A 26,658-nucleotide genomic window follows, 5' to 3' on the forward strand; every position below is an offset into this window, starting at 1 on the left:
AGATATGCTATTAGGAGGACTTTCTGAGTGCAACGTTCTCAATGCAATTATCCCACAGATATGTTATTAGGAAGACTTTCTGAATGCAGTTTTCTCAATGCAATTATACCACATATATGCTATTAGGAGCACTTTTTCAATGTAATTATGCCACAGGTATGCTATAGGGCAGACTTTCTGAATGCAACTTTCTCAATGCAATTATGCCACAGATATGCTATTAGGAGGACTTTCTGAATGCAACTTTCTCAGTGAAATTATGCCACAGATATGCTATTAGGAGGACTTTCTGAGTGCAACGTTCTCAATGCAATTATCCCACAGATATGTTATTAGGAGGACTTTCTGAATGCAATTTTCTCAATGCAATTATACCACATATATGCTATTAGGAGCACTTTTTCAATGTAATTATGCCACAGGTATGCTATAGGGCAGACTTTCTGAATGCAACTTTCTCAATGCAATTATGCCACAGATATGATATTAGGAGCACTTTCTCAATGCAACTTTCTCAATGCAATTGTGTCACAGATATGCTATTAGGAGGACTTTCTGAATGCAACTTTCTCAACGCAATTATGCCACAGATATGATATTAGGAGAACTTTCTCAATGCAACTTTCTCAATGCAATCATGCCACAAATATACTATTAGGCTGACCTTCTGTGTGTAACTTTCTGAAAGCAATTATGCTATAGATATGCTATTAGGGGCACTTTCACAATGCAATTATGCCACAGATATGCTTAGGAGCGCTTTCTCAATGCAATTATGCCACAGATATGCTATCGGGCAGACTTTCTGAATGCTACTTTCTCAATTCAATTATGCCACAGATATGCTATTAGGGGCACTTTATCAATGCAATTATTCCACAGATAAGCTATTAGGAGGACTTTTGAATGCAACTTTCGCGATGCAATTATGCCACAGGAATGCTATAGGGCAGACATCCTGAATGCCACTTTCTCAATGCAATTATGCCACAGATATGCTATTAGGAGGACTTTCTGAATGCAATTTTCTCAATGCAATTATGCCACAGGTATGCTATAGGGCAGATTTCTGAGTGCAACTTTCTCAATGTAATTATGCCACAGATATGATATTAGGGGGACTTTCTGAATGCAACTTTCTCACAGATATGCTATTAGGAGGACTTTCACAATGCAATTATGCCACAGATATGCTATCAGGAGGATTTTCTGAATGCAATTTTCTTAATGGAATTATGCCACAGGTATGCTAAAGGGCAGACTTTCTGAGTGCAACTTTCTCAATGCAATTATGCCACATATATGTTATTAGGGGGACTTTCTGAATGCAATTTTCTCAATGCAATTATGCCACTGATATGCTATTAGGAGCACTTTCTTAATGTAATTATGCCACAGATATGCTATCAGGAGGACTTTCTGAATGCAATTTTCTTAATGGAATTATGCCACAGGTATGCTAAAGGGCAGACTTTCTTAGTGCTACTTTCTCAATGCAATTATGCCACATATATGTTATTAAGGGGACTTTCTGAATGCAACTTCTCAACGCAATTATGCCACAGATATGCTATTATGAGCACTTTCTGAATGCAACTTTCTCAATGCAATTATGCCACAGATATGCTATTGGGAGGACTTTCTGAATGCAACTTTCTCAATGCAATTATGCCACAGATATACTATTAGGAGCACTTTCTAATGCAATTATGCCAGAGATATGCTATTAGGAGCCCTTTCTAATGCAATTATGCCACAGATGTGCTATTAGGAGCACTTTCTCAATGCAATTATGCCACAGATATGCTATTAGGATGACTTTCTGAATGCAACTTTCTCAATGCAATTATGCCACAGATATGGTATTGGGAAGACTTTCTGAATTTCAACTTTCTCAATGAAATTATGCCACAGATATGCTACTAGAAGCACTTTCTCAATGCAATTATGCCACAGATGTGCTATTAGGAGCACTTTCTCAATGCAATTATGCCACAGATATGCAATTAGGAGGACTTTCTGAATGCAATTTTCTCAATGCAATTATGCCACAGGTATGCTATAGGGCAAACTTTCTGAGTGCAACTTTCTCAATGTAATTATGCCACAGATTTGCTATTAGGGGGACTTTCTGAATGCAACTTTCTCACAGATATGCTATTAGGAGGACTTTCACAATGCAATTATGCCACAGATATGCTATTAGGAGGACTTTCTGAATGCAATTTTCTTAATGGAATTATGCCACATATATGTTATTAGGGGGACTTTCTGAATGCAATTTTCTCAATGCAATTATGCCACTGATATGCTATTAGGAGCACTTTCCTAATGTAATTATGCTACAGATATGCTATTAGGAGCACTTTCTCAATGTAATTATGCCACAGGTATGCTATAGGGCAGACTTTCTGAATGCAACTTTCTCAATGCAATTATGCCACAGGCATGCTATAGGGCAGACTTTCTGAATGCAACTTTCTCAATGTAATTATGCCACAGATATGTTATCAGATATGCTACTAGGAGGACTTTCTGAATGCAACTTTTTCAATGCATTGATGCCACAGATTTGCTATTAGGAGCACTTTCTCAATGCAACTTTCTCAATGCAAATATGCCACAGATATGCTATTAGGAGCATTTTCTGAATGCAACTTTCTCAATGCAATTATGCCAGAGATATGCTATTAGGAACACTTTCTCAATGCAATTATGCCACAGATATGCTATTAGGTACACTTTCACAATGCAATTATGCCACAGATATGCTATTAGGAGCACTTTCTCAATGCAATTATGCCACAGATATGCTATTAGGAGGACTTTTGAATGCAACTTTCGCAATGCAATTATGCCACAGGAATGCTATAGGGCAGACATCCTGAATGCCACTTTCTCAATGCAATTATGCCACAGATATGCTATTAGGAGGACTTTCTGAATGCAATTTTCTCAATGCAATTATGCCACAGGTATGCTATAGGGTAGATTTCGGAGTGCAACTTTCTCAATTTAATTATGCCACAGATATGCTATTAGGGGGAATTTCTGAATGCAACTTTCTCACAGATATGCTATTAGGAGGACTTTCACAATGCAATTATGCCACAGATATGCTATCAGGAGGACTTTCTGAATGCAATTTTCTTAATGGAATTATGCCACAGGTATGCTAAAGGGCGGACTTTCTGAGTGCAACTTTCTCAATGCAATTATGCCACATATATGTTATTGTCTATGTCTATGTCTATGTCTATGTGTTTGTAACGCGCCGACAGCCCGCGGGCATCAGGGCGCGGAGAGCATCTGAGAAAAGAGTCTTGTAGATCGCCATAAGAAAAAAAAACAGTTTGGGGAAAGAACAGGTGGTCGTCTAGATACTAGTGGGAAGTCCTGACATATCTGGAGGTTATTGGAAGAGGTATGTTTAGGGGGACTTTCTGAATGCAATTTTCTCAATGCAATTATGCCACTGATATGCTATTAGGAGCACTTTCTTAATGTAATTATGCCACAGATATGCTATAAGGAGGACTTTCTGAATGCAATTTTCTTAATGGCATTAATGGAATTATGCCACAGGTATGCTAAAGGGCAGACTTTCTGAGTGCTACTTTCTCAATGCAATTATGCCACATATATGTTATTAAGGGGACTTTCTGAATGCAACTTCTCAACGCAATTATGCCACAGATATGCTATTATGGGCACCTTCTGAATGCAACTTTCTCAATGCAATTATGCCACAGACATGCTATTGGGAGGACTTTCTGAATGCAACTTTCTCAATGCAATTATGCCACAGATATGCTACTAGAAGCACTTTCTCAATGCAATTATGCCACAGATATGTTATTAGGAACACTTTCTCAATGCAATTATGCCAGAGATATGCTATTAGGAGCCCTTTCTAATGCAATTATGCCACAGATGTGCTATTAGGAGCACTTTTTCAATGCAATTATGCCACAGATATGCTATTAGGATCACTTTCTGAATGCAACTTTCTCAATGCAATTATGCCACAGATATGGTATTGGGAAGACTTTCTGAATTTCAACTTTCTCAATGCAATTATGCCACAGATATGCTACTAGAAGCACTTTCTCAATGCAATTATGCCAGAGATATGCTATTAGGAGCCCTTTCTAATGCAATTATGCCACAGATGTGCTATTAGGAGCACTTTCTCAATGCAATTATGCCACAGATACGCAATTAGGAGGACTTTCTGAATGCAATTTTCTCAATGCAATTATGCCACAGGTATGCTATAGGGCAAACTTTCTGAGTGCAACTTTCTCAATGTAATTATGCCACAGATATGCTATTAGGAGCACTTTCTTAATGTAATTATGCCACAGATATGCTATCAGGAGGACTTTCTGAATGCAATGTTCTTAATGGAATTATGCTACAGGTATGCTAAAGGGCAGACTTTCTGAGTGCTACTTTCTCAATGCAATTATGCCAAATATATGTTATTAAGGGGACTTTCTGAATGCATCTTCTCAACGCAATTATGCCACAGATATGCTATTATGGGCACCTTCTGAATGCAACTTTCTCAATGCAATTATGCCACAGATATGCTATTGGGAGGACTTTCTGAATGCAACTTTCTCAATGCAATTATGCCACAGGTATGCTATAGGGCAGATTTCGGAGTGCAACTTTCTCAATTTAATTATGCCACAGATATGCTATTAGGGGGACTTTCTGAATGCAACTTTCTCACAGATATGCTATTAGGAGGACTTTCACAATGCAATTATGCCACAGATATGCTATCAGGAGGACTTTCTGAATGCAATTTTCTTAATGGAATTATGCCACACGTATGCTAAAGGGCGGACTTTCTGAGTGCAACTTTCTCAATGCAATTATGCCACATATATGTTATTAGGGGGACTTTGTGAATGCAATTTTCTCAATGCAATTATGCCACTGATATGCTATTAGGAGCACTTTCTTAATGTAATTATGCCACAGATATGCTATCAGGAGGACTTTCTGAATGCAATGTTCTTAATGGAATTATGCTACAGGTATGCTAAAGGGCAGACTTTCTGAGTGCTACTTTCTCAATGCAATTATGCCACATATATGTTATTAAGGGGACTTTCTGAATGCATCTTCTCAACGCAATTATGCCACAGATATGCTATTATGGGCACCTTCTGAATGCAACTTTCTCAATGCAATTATGCCACAGATATGCTATTGGGAGGACTTTCTGAATGCAACTTTCTCAATGCAATTATGCCACATATATACTATTAGGAGCACTTTCTAATGCAATTATGCCAGAGATATGCTATTAGGAGCCCTTTCTAATGCAATTATGCCACAGATGTGCTATTAGGAGCACTTTTTCAATGCAATTATGCTACAGATATGCTATTAGGATCACTTTCTGAATGCAACTTTCTCAATGCAATTATGCCACAGATATGGTATTGGGAAGACTTTCTGAATTTTAACTTTCTCAATGCAATTATGCCACAGATATGCTACTAGAAGCACTTTCTCAATGTAATTATGCCACAGATATGTTATTAGGAACACTTTCTCACTGACATTATGCCAGAGATATGCTATTAGGAGCCCTTTCTAATGCAATTATGCCACAGATGTGCTATCGGGCAGACTTTCTGAATGCTACTTTCTCAATGCAATTATGCCACAGATATACTATTAGGAACACTTTCTCAATGTAATTATGCCACAGACATGCTGTTAGGGGCACTTTCTCAATGCAATTATGCCACAGATCTGCTATTAGGGGCACTTTATCAGTGCAATTATGCCACAGATATGCTAATAGGAGGACTTTTGAATGCAACTTTCGCAATGCAATTATGCCACAGGAATGCTATAGGGCAGACATCCTGAATGCCACTTTCTCAATGCAATTATGCCACAGATATGGTATTGGGAAGACTTTCTGAATTTTAACTTTCTCAATGCAATTATGCCACAGATATGCTACTAGAAGCACTTTCTCAATGCAATTATGCCACAGATATGTTATTAGGAACACTTTCTCAATGCAATTATGCCAGAGATATGCTATTAGGAGCCCTTTCTAATGCAATTATGCCACAGATGTGCTATTAGGAGCACTTTTTCAATGCAATTATGCCACAGATATGCTATTAGGATCACTTTCTGAATGCAACTTTCTCAATGCAATTATGCCACAGATATGGTATTGGGAAGACTTTCTGAATTTCAACTTTCTCAATGCAATTATGCCACAGATATGCTACTAGAAGCACTTTCTCAATGCAATTATGCCAGAGATATGCTATTAGGAGCCCTTTCTAATGCAATTATGCCACAGATGTGCTATTAGGAGCACTTTCTCAATGCAATTATGCCACAGATACGCAATTAGGAGGACTTTCTGAATGCAATTTTCTCAATGCAATTATGCCACAGGTATGCTATAGGGCAAACTTTCTGAGTGCAACTTTCTCAATGTAATTATGCCACAGATATGCTATTAGGAGCACTTTCTTAATGTAATTATGCCACAGATATGCTATCAGGAGGACTTTCTGAATGCAATGTTCTTAATGGAATTATGCTACAGGTATGCTAAAGGGCAGACTTTCTGAGTGCTACTTTCTCAATGCAATTATGCCACATATATGTTATTAAGGGGACTTTCTGAATGCATCTTCTCAACGCAATTATGCCACAGATATGCTATTATGGGCACCTTCTGAATGCAACTTTCTCAATGCAATTATGCCACAGATATGCTATTGGGAGGACTTTCTGAATGCAACTTTCTCAATGCAATTATGCCACAGGTATGCTATAGGGCAGATTTCGGAGTGCAACTTTCTCAATTTAATTATGCCACAGATATGCTATTAGGGGGACTTTCTGAATGCAACTTTCTCACAGATATGCTATTAGGAGGACTTTCACAATGCAATTATGCCACAGATATGCTATCAGGAGGACTTTCTGAATGCAATTTTCTTAATGGAATTATGCCACACGTATGCTAAAGGGCGGACTTTCTGAGTGCAACTTTCTCAATGCAATTATGCCACATATATGTTATTAGGGGGACTTTGTGAATGCAATTTTCTCAATGCAATTATGCCACTGATATGCTATTAGGAGCACTTTCTTAATGTAATTATGCCACAGATATGCTATCAGGAGGACTTTCTGAATGCAATGTTCTTAATGGAATTATGCTACAGGTATGCTAAAGGGCAGACTTTCTGAGTGCTACTTTCTCAATGCAATTATGCCACATATATGTTATTAAGGGGACTTTCTGAATGCATCTTCTCAACGCAATTATGCCACAGATATGCTATTATGGGCACCTTCTGAATGCAACTTTCTCAATGCAATTATGCCACAGATATGCTATTGGGAGGACTTTCTGATTGCAACTTTCTCAATGCAATTATGCCACATATATACTATTAGGAGCACTTTCTAATGCAATTATGCCAGAGATATGCTATTAGGAGCCCTTTCTAATGCAATTATGCCACAGATGTGCTATTAGGAGCACTTTTTCAATGCAATTATGCTACAGATATGCTATTAGGATCACTTTCTGAATGCAACTTTCTCAATGCAATTATGCCACAGATATGGTATTGGGAAGACTTTCTGAATTTTAACTTTCTCAATGCAATTATGCCACAGATATGCTACTAGAAGCACTTTCTCAATGTAATTATGCCACAGATATGTTAATAGGAACACTTTCTCACTGACATTATGCCAGAGATATGCTATTAGGAGCCCTTTCTAATGCAATTATGCCACAGATGTGCTATCGGGCAGACTTTCTGAATGCTACTTTCTCAATGCAATTATGCCACAGATATACTATTAGGAACACTTTCTCAATGTAATTATGCCACAGACATGCTGTTAGGGGCACTTTCTCAATGCAATTATGCCACAGATCTGCTATTAGGGGCACTTTATCAGTGCAATTATGCCACAGATATGCTAATAGGAGGACTTTTGAATGCAACTTTCGCAATGCAATTATGCCACAGGAATGCTATAGGGCAGACATCCTGAATGCCACTTTCTCAATGCAATTATGCCACAGATATGGTATTGGGAAGACTTTCTGAATTTTAACTTTCTCAATGCAATTATGCCACAGATATGCTACTAGAAGCACTTTCTCAATGCAATTATGCCACAGATATGTTATTAGGAACACTTTCTCAATGCAATTATGCCAGAGATATGCTATTAGGAGCCCTTTCTAATGCAATCATGCCACAGATGTGCTATTAGGAGCTCTTTCTCAATGCAATTATGCCACAGATATACGCAATTAGGAGGACTTTCTGAATGCAATTTTCTCAATGCAATTATGCCACAGGTATGCTATAGGGCAAACTTTCTGAGTGCAACTTTCTCAATGTAATTATGCCACAGATTTGCTATTAGGGGGACTTTTTGAATGCAACTTTCTCACAGATATGCTATTAGGAGGACTTTCACAATGCAATTATGCCACAGATATGTTATTAGGAGGACTTTCTGAAAGCAATTTTCTTAATGGAATTATGCCACATATATGTTATTAGGGGGACTTTCTGAATGCAATTTTCTCAATGCAATTATGCCACTGATATGCTATTAGGAGCACTTTCTTAATGTAATTATGCCACAGATATGCTATTAGGAGCACTTTCTCAATGTAATTATGCCACAGGTATGCTATAGGGCAGACTTTCTGAATGCAACTTTCTCAATGCAATGATGCCACAGGCATGCTATAGGGAAGACTTTCTGAATGCAACTTTTTCAATGCATTGATGCCACAGATTTGCTATTAGGAGCACTTTCTCAATGCAACTTTCTCAATGCAAATATGCCACAGATATGCTATTCGGAGTATTTTCTGAATGCAACTTTCTCAATGCAATTATGCCAGAGATATGCTATTAGGAACACTTTCTCAATGCAATTATGCCACAGATATGCTATTAGGTACACTTTCACAATGCAATTATGCCACAGATATGCTATTAGGAGCACTTTCTCAATGCAATTATGCCACAGATATGCTATCGGGCAGACTTTCTGAATGCTACTTTCTCAATGCAATTATGCCACAGATATACTATTAGGAACACTTTCAAAATGTAATTATGCCACAGACATGCTGTTAGGGGCACTTTCTTAATGCAATTATGCCACAGATATGCTATTAGGGGCACTTTATCAATGCAATTATGCCACAGATATGCTATTAGGAGGACTTTTGAATGCAACTTTCGCAATGCAATTATGCCACAGGAATGCTATAGGGCAGACATCCTGAATGCCACTTTCTCAATGCAATTATGCCACAGATATGCTATTAGGAGGACTTTCTGAATGCAATTTTCTCAATGCAATTATGCCACAGGTATGCTATAGGACAGATTTCGGAGTGCAACTTTCTCAATTTAATTATGCCACAGATATGCTATTAGGTGGACTTTCTGAATGCAACTTTCTCACAGATATGCTATTAGGAGGACTTTCACAATGCAATTATGCCACAGATATGCTATCAGGAGGACTTTCTGAATGCAATTTTCTCAATGTAATTATGCCACAGGTATGCTATAGGGCAGACTTTCTGAATGCAACTTTCTCAATGCAATTATGCCACAGGCATGCTATAGGGCAGACTTTCTGAATGCAACTTTCTCAATGTAATTATGCCACAGATATGTTATCAGATATGCTATTAGGAGGACTTTCTGAATGCAACTTTTTCAATGCATTGATGCCACAGATTTGCTATTAGGAGCACTTTCTCAATGCAACTTTCTCAATGCAAATATGCCACAGATATGCTATTAGGAGCATTTTCTGAATGCAACTTTCTCAATGCAATTATGCCAGAGATATGCTATTAGGAACACTTTCTCAATGCAATTATGCCACAGATATGCTATTAGGTACACTTTCACAATGCAATTATGCCACAGATATGCTATTAGGAGCACTTTCTCAATGCAATTATGCCACAGATATGCTATCGGGCAGACTTTCTGAATGCTACTTTCTCAATGCAATTATGCCACAGATATACTATTAGGAACACTTTCTCAATGTAATTATGCCACAGATATGCTGTTAGGGGCACTTTCTCAATGCAATTATGCCACAGATATGCTATTAGGGGCACTTTATCAATGCAATTATGCCACAGATATGCTATTAGGAGGACCTTTGAATGCAACTTTCGCAATGCAATTATGCCACAGGAATGCTATAGGGCAGACATCCTGAATGCCACTTTCTCAATGCAATTATGCCACAGATATGCTATTAGGAGGACTTTCTGAATGCAATTTTCTCAATGCAATTATGCCACAGGTATGCTATAGGGCAGATTTCGGAGTGCAACTTTCTCAATTTAATTATGCCACAGATATGCTATTAGGGGGACTTTCTGAATGCAACTTTCTCACAGATATGCTATTAGGAGGACTTTCACAATGCAATTATGCCACAGATATGCTATCAGGAGGACTTTCTGAATGCAATTTTCTTAATGGAATTATGCCACAGGTATGCTAAAGGGCGGACTTTCTGAGTGCAACTTTCTCAATGCAATTATGCCACATATATGTTATTAGGGGGACTTTCTGAATGCAATTTTCTCAATGCAATTATGCCACAGATATGCTATTAGGAGCACTTTCTCAATGTAATTATGCCACAGGTATGCTATAGGGCAGACTTTCTGAATGCAACTTTCTCAATGCAATTATGCAACAGGCATTCTATAGGGCAGACTTTCTGAATGAAACTTTCTCAATGTAATTATGCCACAGATATGCTATCAGATATGCTATTAGGAGGACTTTCTGAATGCAACTTTTTCAATGCAATGATGCCACAGAATTACTATTAGGAGCACTTTCGCAATGCAACTTTCTCAATGCAAATATGCCACAGAAATGCTATTAGGAGCACTTTCTGAATGCAACTTTCTCAATGCAATTATGCCAGAGATATGCTATTAGGAACACTTTCTCAATGCAATTATGCCACAGATACGCAATTAGGAGGACTTTCTGAATGCAATTTTCTCAATGCAATTATGCCACAGGTATGCTATAGGGCAAACTTTCTGAGTGCAACTTTCTCAATGTAATTATGCCACAGATTTGCTATTAGGGGGACTTTCTGAATGCAACTTTCTCACAGATATGCTATTAGGAGGACTTTCACAATGCAATTATGCCACAGATATGCTATTAGGAGGACTTTCTGAATGCAATTTTCTTAATGGAATTATGCCACATATATGTTATTAGGGGGACTTTCTAAATGCAATTTTCTCAATGCAATTATGCCACTGATATGCTATTAGGAGCACTTTCTTAATGTAATTATGCCACAGATATGCTATTAGGAGCACTTTCTCAATGTAATTATGCCACAGGTATGCTATAGGGCAGACTTTCTGAATGCAACTTTCTCAATGCAATGATGCCACAGGCATGCTATAGGGCAGACTTTCTGAATGCAACTTTCTCAATGTAATTATGCCACAGCTTTGCTATTAGGGGGACTATCTGAATGCAACTTTCTCACAGATATGCTATTAGGAGGACTTTCACAATGCAATTATGCCACAGATATGCTATTAGGAGGACTTTCTGAATGCAATTTTCTTAATGGAATTATGCCACATATATGTTATTAGGGGGACTTTCTGAATGCAATTTTCTCAATGCAATTATGCCACTGATATGCTATTAGGAGCACTTTCTTAATGTAATTATGCCACAGATATGCTATTAGGAGCACTTTCTCAATGTAATTATGCCACAGGTATGCTATAGGGCAGACTTTCTGAATGCAACTTTCTCAATGCAATGATGCCACAGGCATGCTATAGGGCAGACTTTCTGAATGCAATTTTCTCAATGCAATTATGCCACTGATATGCTATTAGGAGCACTTTCTTAATGTAATTATGCCACAGATATGCTATCAGGAGGACTTTCTGAATGCAATTTTCTTAATGGAATTATGCCACAGGTATGCTAAAGGGCATACTTTCTGAGTGCTACTTTCTCAATGCAATTATGCCACATATATGTTATTAAGGGGACTTTCTGAATGCAACTTCTTAACGCAATTATGCCACAGATATGCTATTATGGGCACCTTCTGAATGCAATTTTCTCAATGCAATTATGCCACAGATATGCTATTGGGAGGACTTTCTGAATGCAACTTTCTCTATGCAATTATGCCACAGATATACTATTAGGAGCACTTTCTAATGCAATTATGCCAGAGATATGCTATTAGGAGCCCTTTCTAATGCAATTATGCCACAGATGTGCTATTAGGAGCACTTTTTCAATGCAATTATGCCACAGATATGCTATTAGGATCACTTTCTGAATGCAACTTTCTCAATGCAATTATGCCACAGATATGGTATTGGGAAGACTTTCTGAATTTCAACTTTCTCAATGCAATTATGCCACAGATATGTTATTAGCAACACTTTCTCAATGCAATTATGCCAGAGATATGCTATTAGGAGCCCTTTCTAATGCAATTATGCCACAGATGTGCTATTAGGAGCACTTTCTCAATGCAATTATGCCACAGATACGCAATTAGGAGGATTTTCTGAATGCAATTTTCTCAATGCAATTATGCCACAGGTATGCTATAGGGCAAACTTTCTGAGTGCAACTTTCTCAATGTAATTATGCCACAGATTTGCTATTAGGGGGACTTTCTGAATGCAACTTTCTCACAGATATGCTATTAGGAGGACTTTCACAATGCAATTATGCCACAGATATGCTATTAAGAGGACTTTCTGAATGCAATTTTCTTAATGGAATTATGCCACATATATGTTATTAGGGGGACTTTCTGAATGCAATTTTCTCAATGCAATTATGCCACTGATATGCTATTAGGAGCACTTTCTTAATGTAATTATGCCACAGATATGCTATTAGGAGCACTTTCTCAATGTAATTATGCCACAGGTATGCTATAGGGCAGACTTTCTGAATGCAACTTTCTCAATGCAATGATGCCACAGGCATGCTATAGGGCAGACTTTCTGAATGCAACTTTCTCAATGTAATTATGCCACAGATTTGCTATTAGGGGGACTTTCTGAATGCAACTTTCTCACAGATATGCTATTAGGAGGACTTTCACAATGCAATTATGCCACAGATATGCTATTAGGAGGACTTTCTGAATGCAATTTTCTTAATGGAATTATGCCACATATATGTTATTAGGGGGACTTTCTGAATGCAATTTTCTCAATGCAATTATGCCACTGATATGCTATTAGGAGCACTTTCTTAATGTAATTATGCCACAGATATGCTATTAAAAGCACTTTCTCAATGTAATTATGCCACAGGTATGCTATAGGGCAGACTTTCTGAATGCAACTTTCTCAATGCAATGATGCCACAGGCATGCTATAGGGCAGACTTTCTGAATGCAACTTTTTCAATGCATTGATGCCACAGATTTGCTATTAGGAGCACCTTCTCAATGCAACTTTCTCAATGCAAATAGGCCACAGATATGCTATTAGGAGCATTTTCTGAATGCAACTTTCTCAATGCAATTATGCCAGAGATATGCTATTAGGAACACTTTCTCAATGCAATTATGCCACAGATATGCTATTAGGTACACTTTCACAATGCAATTATGCCACAGATATGCTATTAGGAGCACTTTCTCAATGCAATTATGCCACAGATATGCTATTGGGCAGACTTTCTGAATGCTACTTTCTCAATGCAATTATGCCACAGATATACTATTAGGAACACTTTCTCAATGTAATTATGCCACAGACATGCTGTTAGGGGCACTTTGTCAATGCAATTATGCCACAGATATGCTATTAGGGGCACTTTATCAATGCAATTATGCCACAGATATGCTATTAGGAGGACTTTTGAATGCAACGTTCGCAATGCAATTATGCCACAGGAATGCTATAGGGCAGACATCCTGAATGCCACTTTCTCAATGCAATTATGCCACAGATATGCTATTAGGAGGACTTTCTGAATGCAATTTTCTCAATGCAATTATGCCACAGGTATGCTATAGGGCAGATTTCGGAGTGCAACTTTCTCAATTTAATTATGCCACAGATATGCTATTAGGGGGACTTTCTGAATGCAACTTTCTCACAGATATGCTATTAGGAGGACTTTCACAATGCAATTATGCCACAGATATGCTATCAGTAGGACTTTCTGAATGCAATTTTCTTAATGGAATTATGCCACAGGTATGCTAAAGGGCGGACTTTCTGAGTGCAACTTTCTCAATGCAATTATGCCACATATATGTTATTAGGGGGACTTTCTGAATGCAATTTTCTCAATGCAATTATGCCACTGATATGCTATTAGGAGCACTTTCTTAATGTAATTATGCCACAGATATGCTATCAGGAGGACTTTCTGAATGCAATGTTCTTAATGGAATTATGCCACAGGTATGCTAAAGGGCAGACTTTCTGAGTGCTACTTTCTCAATGCAATTATGCCACATATATGTTATTAAGGGGACTTTCTGAATGCAACTTCTCAACGCAATTATGCCACAGATATGCTATTATGGGCACCTTCTGAATGCAACTTTCTCAATGCAATTATGCCACAGATATGCTATTGGGAGGACTTTCTGAATGCAACTTTCTCAATGCAATTATGCCACAGATATACTATTAGGAGCACTTTCTAATGCAATTATGCCAGAGATATGCTATTAGGAGCCCTTTCTAATGCAATTATGCCACAGATGTGCTATTAGGAGCACTTTTTCAATGCAATTATGCCACAGATATGCTATTAGGATCACTTTCTGAATGCAATTATGCCAGAGATATGCTATTAGGAGCCCTTTCTAATGCAATTATGCCACAGATGTGCTATTAGGAGCACTTTCTCAATGCAATTATGCCACAGATACGCAATTAGGAGGACTTTCTGAATGCAATTTTCTCAATGCAATTATGCCACAGGTATGCTATAGGGCAAACTTTCTGAGTGCAACTTTCTCAATGTAATTATGCCACAGATTTGCTATTAGGGGGACTTTCTGAATGCAACTTTCTCACAGATATGCTATTAGGAGGACTTTCACAATGCAATTATGCCACAGATATGCTATTAGGAGGACTTTCTGAATGCAATTTTCTTAATGGAATTATGCCACATATATGTTATTAGGGGGACTTTCTGAATGCAATTTTCTCAATGCAATTATGCCACTGATATGCTATTAGGAGCACTTTCTTAATGTAATTATGCCACAGATATGCTATTAGGAGCACTTTCTCAATGTAATTATGCCACAGGTATGCTATAGGGCAGACTTTCTGAATGCAACTTTCTCAATGCAATGATGCCACAGGCATGCTATAGGGCAGACTTTCTGAATGCAACTTTCTCAATGTAATTATGCCACAGATTTGCTATTAGGGGGACTTTCTGAATGCAACTTTCTCACAGATATGCTATTAGGAGGACTTTCACAATGCAATTATGCCACAGATATGCTATTTGGAGGACTTTCTGAATGCAATTTTCTTAATGGAATTATGCCACATATATGTTATTAGGGGGACTTTCTGAATGCAATTTTCTCAATGCAAGTATGCCACTGATATGCTATTAGGAGCACTTTCTTAATGTAATTATGCCACAGATATGCTATTAGGAGCACTTTCTCAATGTAATTATGCAACAGGTATGCTATAGGGCAGACTTTCTGAATGCAACTTTCTCAATGCAATGATGCCACAGGCATGCTATAGGGCAGACTTTCTGAATGCAACTTTTTCAATGCATTGATGCCACAGATTTGCTATTAGGAGCACTTTCTCAATGCAACTTTCTCAATGCAAATATGCCACAGATATGCTATTAGGAGCATTTTCTGAATGCAACTTTCTCAATGCAATTATGCCAGAGATATGCTATTAGGAACACTTTCTCAATGCAATTATGCCACAGATATGCTATTAGGTACACTTTCACAATGCAATTATGCCACAGATATGCTATTAGGAGCACTTTCTCAATGCAATTATGCCACAGATATGCTATCGGGCAGACTTTCTGAATGCTACTTTCTCAATGCAATTATGCCACGGATATACTATTAGGAACACTTTCTCAATGTAATTATGCCACAGACATGCTGTTAGGGGCAATTTCTCAATGCAATTATGCCACAGATATGCTATTAGGGGCACTTTATCAATGCAGTTATGCCACAGATATGCTATTAGGAGGACTTTTGAATGCAACTTTCTCAATGCAATTATGCCACAGGAATGCTATAGGGCAGACATCCTGAATGCCACTTTCTCAATGCAATTATGCCACAGATATGCTATTAGGAGGACTTTCTGAATGCAATTTTCTCAATGCAATTATGCCACAGGTATGCTATAGGGCAGATTTCGGAGTGCAACTTTCTCAATTTAATTATGCCACAGATATGCTTTTAGGGGGACTTTCTGAATGCAACTTTCTCACAGATATGCTATTAGGAGGACTTTCACAATGCAATTATGCCACAGATATGCTATCAGGAGGACTTTCTTAATGCAATTTTCTTAATGGAATTATGCCACAGGTATGCTAAAGGGCGGACTTTCTGAGTGCAACTTTCTCAATGCAATTATGCCACATATATGTTATTAGGGGGACTTTCTGAATGCAATTTTCTCAATGCAATTATGCCACTGATATGCTATTAGGAGCACTTTCTTAATGTAATTATGCCACAGATATGCTATCAGGAGGACTTTCTGAATGCAATGTTCTTAATGGAATTATGCCACAGGTATGCTAAAGGGCAGACTTTCTGAGTGCTACTTTCTCAATGCAATTATGCCACATATATGTTATTAAGGGGACTTTCTGAATGCAACTTCTCAACGCAATTATGCCACAGATATGCTATTATGGGCACCTTCTGAATGCAACTTTCTCAATGCAATTATGCCACAGATATGCTATTGGGAGGACTTTCTGAATGCAACTTTCTCAATGCAATTATGCCACAGATATACTATTAGGAGCACTTTCTAATGCAATTATGCCAGAGATATGCTATTAGGAGCCCTTTCTAATGCAATTATGCCACAGATATGCTATTAGGAGCACTTTTTCAATGCAATTATGCCACAGATATGCTATTAGGATCACTTTCTGAATGCAACTTTCTCAATGCAATTATGCCACAGATATGGTATTGCGAAGACTTTCTGAATTTTAACTTTCTCAATGCAATTATGCCACAGATATGCTACTAGAAGCACTTTCTCAATGCAATTATGCCACAGATATGTTATTAGGAACACTTTCTCAATGCAATTATGCCAGAGATATGCTATTAGGAGCCCTTTCTAATGGAATTATGCCACAGATGTGCTATTAGGAGCACTTTCTCAATGCAATTATGCCACAGATACGCAATTAGGAGGACTTTCTGAATGCAATTTTCTCAATGCAATTATGCCACAGGTATGCTATAGGGCAAACTTTCTGAGTGCAACTTTCTCAATGTAATTATGCCACAGATTTGCTATTAGGGGGACTTTCTGAATGCAACTTTCTCACAGATATGCTATTAGGAGGACTTTCACAATGCAATTATGCCACAGATATGCTATTAGGAGGACTTTCTGAATGCAATTTTCTTAATGGAATTATGCCACATATATGTTATTAGGGGGACTTTCTGAATGCAATTTTCTCAATGCAATTATGCCACTGATATGCTATTAGGAGCACTTTCTTAATGTAATTATGCCACAGATATGCTATTAGGAGCACTTTCTCAATGTAATTATGCCACAGGTATGCTATAGGGCAGACTTTCTGAATGCAACTTTCTCAATGCAATGATGCCACAGGCATGCTATAGGGCAGACTTTCTGAATGCAACTTTCTCAATGTAATTATGCCACAGATTTGCTATTAGGGGGACTTTCTGAATGCAACTTTCTCACAGATATGCTATTAGGAGGACTTTCACAATGCAATTATGCCACAGATATGCTATTAGGAGGACTTTCTGAATGCAATTTTCTTAATGGAATTATGCCACATATATGTTATTAGGGGGACTTTCTGAATGCAATTTTCTCAATGCAATTATGCCACTGATATGCTATTAGGAGCACTTTCTTAATGTAATTATGCCACAGATATGCTATTAGGAGCACTTTCTCAATGTAATTATGCAACAGGTATGCTATAGGGCAGACTTTCTGAATGCAACTTTCTCAATGCAATGATGCCACAGGCATGCTATAGGGCAGACTTTCTGAATGCAACTTTTTCAATGCATTGATGCCACAGATTTGCTATTAGGAGCACTTTCTCAATGCAACTTTCTCAATGCAAATATGCCACAGATATGCTATTAGGAGCATTTTCTGAATGCAACTTTCTCAATGCAATTATGCCACAGATATGCTATTAGGTACACTTTCACAATGCAATTATGCCACAGATATGCTATTAGGAGCACTTTCTCAATGCAATTATGCCACAGATATGCTATCGGGCAGACTTTCTGAATGCTACTTTCTCAATGCAATTATGCCACAGATATGCTATTAGGAGGACTTTTGAATGCAATTTTCGCAATGCAATTATGCCACAGGAATGCTATAGGGCAGACATCCTGAATGCCACTTTCTCAATGCAATTATGCCACAGATATGCTATTAGGAGGACCTTCTGAATGCAATTTTCTCAATGCAATTATGCCACAGGTATGCTATAGGGCAGATTTCGGAGTGCAACTTTCTCAATTTAATTATGCCACAGATATGCTTTTAGGGGGACTTTCTGAATGCAACTTTCTCACAGATATGCTATTAGGAGGACTTTCACAATGCAATTATGCCACAGATATGCTATCAGGAGGACTTTCTGAATGCAATTTTCTTAATGGAATTATGCCACAGGTATGCTAAAGGGCGGACTTTCTGAGTGCAACTTTCTCAATGCAATTATGCCACATATATGTTATTAGGGGGACTTTCTGAATGCAATTTTCTCAATGCAATTATGCCACAGATATGCTATTAGGAGCACTTTCTCAATGTAATTATGGCACAGGTATGCTATAGGGCAGACTTTCTGAATGCAACTTCCTCAATGCAATTATGCAACAGGCATTCTATAGGGCAGACTTTCTGAATGAAACTTTCTCAATGTAATTATGCCACAGATATGCTATCAGATATGCTATTAGGAGGACTTTCTGAATGCAAATTTTTCAATGCAATGATGCCACAGAATTACTATTAGGAGCACTTTCGCAATGCAACTTTCTCAATGCAAATATGCCACAGATATGCTATTAGGAGCACTTTCTGAATGCAACTTTCTCAATGCAATTATGCCAGAGATATGCTATTAGGAACACTTTCTCAATGCAATTATGCCACAGATATGCTATTAGGTGCACTTTCACAATGCAATTATGCCACAGATATGCTATTAGGAACACTTTCCCAATGCAATTATGCCACAGATATGCTATCAGGCAGACTTTTTGAATGCTACTTTCTCAATGCAATTATGCCACAGATATACTATTAGGAACACTTTCTCAATGTAATTATGCCACAGATATGCTGTTAGGGGCACTTTCTCAATGCAATTATGACACAGATATGCTATTAGGGGCACTTTATCAATGCAATTATGCCACAGATATGCTATTACGAGGACTTTTGAATGCAACTTTCGCAATGCAATTATGCCACAGGAATGCTATAGGGCAGAAATCCTGAATGCCACTTTCTCAATGCAATTATGCCACAGATATGCTATTAGGAGGATTTTCTGAATGCAACTTTCTCAATTCAATTATCCCACTGGTACGCTACAGGGCAGACCTTCCGAGTGCAACTTTCTCAATGCAATTTTGCCAAAGATATGCTATTAGGAACACTTTCCCAATGGAACTATGCCACTGGTATGCTATAGGGCAGACTTTCTGAGTGCAACTTTCTCAATGCAATTATGCCACAGATATGCTATTAGGAGGACTTTCTGAATGCAACTTTCTCAGTGAAATTATGCCACAGATATGCTATAGGGCAGACTTTCTGAGTGCAACTTTCTCAATGCAATTAAGGCACAGATATGCTATTAGGAGGACTTTCTGAATGCACCTTTCTCAATGCAATTATGCCACAGATATGCTATTAGGAGCACTTTCTCAATGCAATTATGCCACGGATATGCTATTTGGAACACTTTCTCAATGCAATTATGTCACAGATATGCTATTAGGAGGACTTTCTGAATGCAACTTTCTCAACGCAATTATGCCACAGATATGATACTAGGAGCACTTTCTCAATGCAACTTTCTCAATGCAATTATGCCCCAGATATGCTATTGTGAGGACTTTCTGAATCCAACTTTCTCAATGCAATTATGCCCCAGATATGCTATTAGGAGCACTTTCTAATGCAATTATGCCACAGATATGCTATTAGGAGCAGTTTCTCAATGCAATTATGCCACAGATATGCTATTAGGAGGACTTTTTGAATGGAACTTTCTCAATGCAATTATGCCACAGATATGCTATTGGGAGGACTTTCTCTGAATGCAACTTTCTCAATGCAATTATGCCACAGATATGCTATTAGGAGCACTTTCTCAATGCAATTATGCCACAGATATTTTATTAGGAACACTTTCTCAATGCAATTATGCCACAGATATGCTATTAGGAGGACTTTCTGAATGCAATTTTCTCAATGAAATTATTCCACAGGTATGCTATAGGGCAGATTTCTGAGTGCAACTTTCTCAATGTAATTATGCCACAGATGTGCTATTAGGAGGACTTTCTGAATGCAACTTTCTCAATGCAATGATGCCAGAGATATGCTATTTGGAGGACTTTCTGAGTGCAACATTCTCAATGCAATTATCCCACAGATATGTTATTAGGAGGACTTTCTGAATGCAATTTTCTCAATGCAATTATACCACATATATGCTATTAGGAGCACTTTCTCAATGTAATTATGCCACAGGTATGCTATAGGACAGACTTTCTGAATGCAACTTTCTCAATGCAATTATGCCACAGATATATCAGGAGCACTTTCTCAATGCAACTTTCTCAATGCAATTATGTCACAGATATGCTATTAGGAGGACTTTCTGAATGCAACTTTCTCAACGCAATTATGCCACAGATATGATACTAGGAGCACTTTCTCAATGCTACTTTCTCAATGCAATTGTGCCCCAGATATGTTATTGTGAGGACTTTCTGAATCCAACTTTCTCAGTGCAATTATGCCCCAGATATGGTATTAGGAGCACTTTCTAATGGAATTATGCAACAGATATGCTATTAGGAGCAGTTTCTCAATGCAATTATGCCACAGATATACTATTAGGAACACTTTCTCAATGTAATTATGCCACAGATATGCTGTTACGGCCACTTTCTCAATGCAATTATGCCACAGATATGCTATTAGGGGCACTTTATCAATGCTATTATGCCACAGATATGCTATTAGGAGGACTTTTGAATGCAACTTTCGCAATGCAATTATGCCACAGGAATGCTATAGGGCAGACATCCTGAATGCCACTTTCTCAATGCAATTGTGCCACAGATATGCTATTAGGAGGATTTTCTGAATGCAACTTTCTCAATTCAATTATCCCACTGGTACGCTACAGGGCAGACCTTCCGAGTGCAACTTTCTCAATGCAATTATGCCAAAGATATGCTATTAGGAACATTTTCCCAATGGAGCTATGCCACCGGTATGCTATAGGGCAGACTTTCTGAGTGCAACTTTCTCAATGCAATTATGCCACAGCTATGCTATTAGGATGACTTTCTGAATGCAACTTTCTCAGTGAAATTATGCCACAGGTATGCTATAGGGCAGACTTTCTGAATGCACCTTTCTCAATGCAATTATGCCACAGATATGCTATTAGGAACACTTTCTCAATGCAATTATGCCACAGATATGCTATTAGGAGGACTTTCTGAATGCAATTTTCTCAATGAAATTATTCCACAGGTATGCTATAGGGCAGATTTCTGAGTGCAACTTTCTCAATGTAATTATGCCACAGATGTGCTATTAGGAGGACTTTCTGAATGCAACTTTCTCAATGCAATGATGCCAGAGATATGCTATTTGGAGGACTTTCTGAGTGCAACATTCTCAATGCAATTATCCCACAGATATGTTATTAGGAGGACTTTCTGAATGCAATTTTCTCAATGCAATTATACCACATATATGCTATTAGGAGCACTTTCTCAATGTAATTATGCCACAGGTATGCTATAGGACAGACTTTCTGAATGCAACTTTCTCAATGCAATTATGCCACAGATATATCAGGAGCACTTTCTCAATGCAACTTTCTCAATGCAATTATGTCACAGATATGCTATTAGGAGGACTTTCTGAATGCAACTTTCTCAACGCAATTATGCCACAGATATGATACTAGGAGCACTTTCTCAATGCTACTTTCTCAATGCAATTGTGCCCCAGATATGTTATTGTGAGGACTTTCTGAATCCAACTTTCTCAGTGCAATTATGCCCCAGATATGGTATTAGGAGCACTTTCTAATGGAATTATGCAACAGATATGCTATTAGGAGCAGTTTCTCAATGCAATTATGCCACAGATATACTATTAGGAACACTTTCTCAATGTAATTATGCCACAGATATGCTGTTACGGCCACTTTCTCAATGCAATTATGCCACAGATATGCTATTAGGGGCACTTTATCAATGCTATTATGCCACAGATATGCTATTAGGAGGACTTTTGAATGCAACTTTCGCAATGCAATTATGCCACAGGAATGCTATAGGGCAGACATCCTGAATGCCACTTTCTCAATGCAATTGTGCCACAGATATGCTATTAGGAGGATTTTCTGAATGCAACTTTCTCAATTCAATTATCCCACTGGTACGCTACAGGGCAGACCTTCCGAGTGCAACTTTCTCAATGCAATTATGCCAAAGATATGCTATTAGGAACATTTTCCCAATGGAGCTATGCCACCGGTATGCTATAGGGCAGACTTTCTGAGTGCAACTTTCTCAATGCAATTATGCCACAGCTATGCTATTAGGATGACTTTCTGAATGCAACTTTCTCAGTGAAATTATGCCACAGGTATGCTATAGGGCAGACTTTCTGAATGCACCTTTCTCAATGCAATTATGCCACAGATATGCTATTAGGAACACTTTCTCAATGCAATTATGCCACGGATATGCTATTAGGAACACTTTCTCAATGCAATTATGTCACAGATATGCTATTAGGAGGACTTTCTGAATGCAACTTTCTCAACGCAATTATGCCACAGATATGATACTAGGAGCACTTTCTCAATGCAACTTTCTCAATGCAATTATGCCCCAGATATGCTATTGTGAGGACTTTCTGAATCCAACTTTCTCAATGCAATTATGCCCCAGATATGCTATTAGGAGCACTTTCTAATGCAATTATGCCACAGATATGCTATTAGGAGCAGTTTCTCAATGCAATTATGCCACAGATATGCTATTAGGAGGACTTTCTGAATGCAACTTTCTCAATGCAATTATGCCACAGATATGCTATTAGGAGCATTTTCTGAATGCAACTTTCTCAATGCAATTATGCCAGAGATATGCTATTAGGAACACTTTCTCAATGCAATTATGCCACAGATATGCTATTAGGTACACTTTCACAATGCAATTATGCCACAGATATGCTATTAGGAGCACTTTCTCAATGCAATTATGCCACAGATATGCTATCGGGCAGACATTCTGAATGCTACTTTCTCAATGCAATTATGCCACAGATATACTATTAGGAACACTTTCTCAATGTAATTATGCCACAGGCATGCTGTTAGGGGCACTTTCTCAATGCAATTATGCCACAGATATGCTATTAGGGGCACTTTATCAATGCAATTATGCCACAGATATGCTATTAGGAGGACTTTTGAATGCAACTTTCACAATGCAATTATGCCACAGGAATGCTATAGGGCAGACATCCTGAATGCCACTTTCTCAATGCAATTATGCCACAGATATGCTATTAGGAGGACTTTCTGAATGCAATTTTCTCAATACAATTATGCCACAGGTATGCTATACGGCAGATTTCGGAGTGCAACTTTCTCAATTTAATTATGCCACAGATATGCTATTAGGGGGACTTTCTGAATGCAACTTTCTCACAGATATGCTATTAGGAGGACTTTCACAATGCAATTGTGCCACAGATATGCTATCAGGAGGACTTTCTGAATGCAATTTTCTTAATGGAATTATGCCACAGGTATGCTAAAGGGCGGACTTTCTGAGTGCAACTTTCTCAATGCAATTATGCCACATATATGTTATTAGGGGGACTTTCTGAATGCAATTTTCTCAATGCAATTATGCCACTGATATGCTATTAGGAGCACTTTCTTAATGTAATTATGCCACAGATATGCTATCAGGAGGACTTTCTGAATGCAATTTTCTTAATGGAATTATGCCACAGGTATGCTAAAGGGAAGACTTTCTGAGTGCTACTTTCTCAATGCAATCATGCCACATATATGTTATTAAGGGGACTTTCTGAATGCAACTTCTCAACGCAATTATGCCACAGATATGCTATTATGGGCACTTTCTGAATGCAACTTTCTCAATGCAATTATGCCACAGATATGCTATTGGGAGGACTTTCTGAATGCAACTTTCTCAATGCAATTATGCCACAGATATACTATTAGGAGCACTTTCTAATGCAATTATGCCAGAGATATGCTATTAGGAGCCCTTTCTAATGCAATTATGCCACAGATGTGCTATTAGGAGCACTTTTTCAATGGAATTATGCCACAGATATGCTATTAGGATCACTTTCTGAATGCAACTTTCTCAAAGCAATTATGCCACAGATATGGTATTGGGAAGACTTTCTGAATTTCAACTTTCTCAATGCAATTATGCCACAGATATGCTACTAGAAGCACTTTCTCAATGCAATTATGCCACAGATATGTTATTAGGAACACTTTCTCAATGCAATTATGCCAGAGATATGCTATTAGGAGCCCTTTCTAATGCAATTATGCCACAGATGTGCTATTAGGAGCACTTTCTCAATGCAATTATGCCACAGATACGCAATTAGGAGGACTTTCTGAATGCAATTTTCTCAATGCAATTATGCCACACGTATGCTATAGGGCAAACTTTCTGAGTGCAACTTTCTCAATGTAATTATGCCACAGATTTGCTATTAGGGGGACTTTCTGAATGCAACTTTCTCACAGATATGCTATTAGGAGGACTTTCACAATGCAATTATGCCACAGATATGCTATTAGGAGGACTTTCTGAATGCAATTTTCTTAATGGAATTATGCCACATATATGTTATTAGGGGGACTTTCTGAATGTAATTATGCCACAAATATGCTATTAGGAGCACTTTCTCAATGTAATTATGCCACAGGTATGCTATAGGGCAGACTTTCTGAATGCAACTTTCTCAATGCAATGATGCCACAGGCATGCTATAGGGCAGACTTTCTGAATGCAACTTTCTCAATGTAATTATGCCACAGATATGTTATCAGATATGCTATTAGGAGAACTTTCTGAATGCAACTTTTTCAATGCATTGATGCCACAGATTTGCTATTAGGAGCACTTTCTCAATGCAAATATGCCGCAGATATGCTATTAGGAGCATTTTCTGAATGCAACTTTCTCAATGCAATTATGCCAGAGATATGCTATTAGGAACACTTTCTCAATGCAATTATGCCACAGATATGCTATTAGGTACACTTTCACAATGCAATTATGCCACAGATATGCTATTAGGAGCACTTTCTCAATGCAATTATGCCACAGATATGCTATCGGGCAGACTTTCTGAATGCTACTTTCTCAATGCAATTATGCCACAGATATAGTATTAGGAACACTTTCTCAATGTAATTATGCCACAGACATGCTGTTAGGGGCACTTTCTCAATGCAATTATGCCACAGATATGCTATTAGGGGCACTTTATCAATGCAATTATGCCACAGTTATGCTATTAGGAGGACTTTTGAATGCAATTTTCGCAATGCAATTATGCCACAGGAATGCTATAGGGCAGACATCCTGAATGCCACTTTCTCAATGCAATTATGCCACAGATATGCTATTAGGAGGATTTTCTGAATGCAACTTTCTCAATTCAATTATCCCACTGGTACGCTACAGGGCAGACCTTCCGAGTGCAACTTTCTCAATGCAATTTTGCCAAAGATATGCTATTAGGAACACTTTCCCAATGGAACTATGCCACTGGTATGCTATAGGGCAGACTTTCTGAGTGCAACTTTCTCAATGCAATTATGCCACAGATATGCTATTAGGAGGACTTTCTGAATGCAACTTTCTCAGTGAAATTATGCCACAGATATGCTATAGGGCAGACTTTCTGAGTGCAACTTTCTCAATGCAATTAAGGCACAGATATGCTATTAGGAGGAC

The sequence above is a fragment of the Ambystoma mexicanum genome, chromosome 4p, assembly GCF_040938575.1.
Source record: "Ambystoma mexicanum isolate Mex_15411 chromosome 4p, UKY_AmexF1_1, whole genome shotgun sequence".
Taxonomy (NCBI): domain Eukaryota; kingdom Metazoa; phylum Chordata; class Amphibia; order Caudata; family Ambystomatidae; genus Ambystoma; species Ambystoma mexicanum.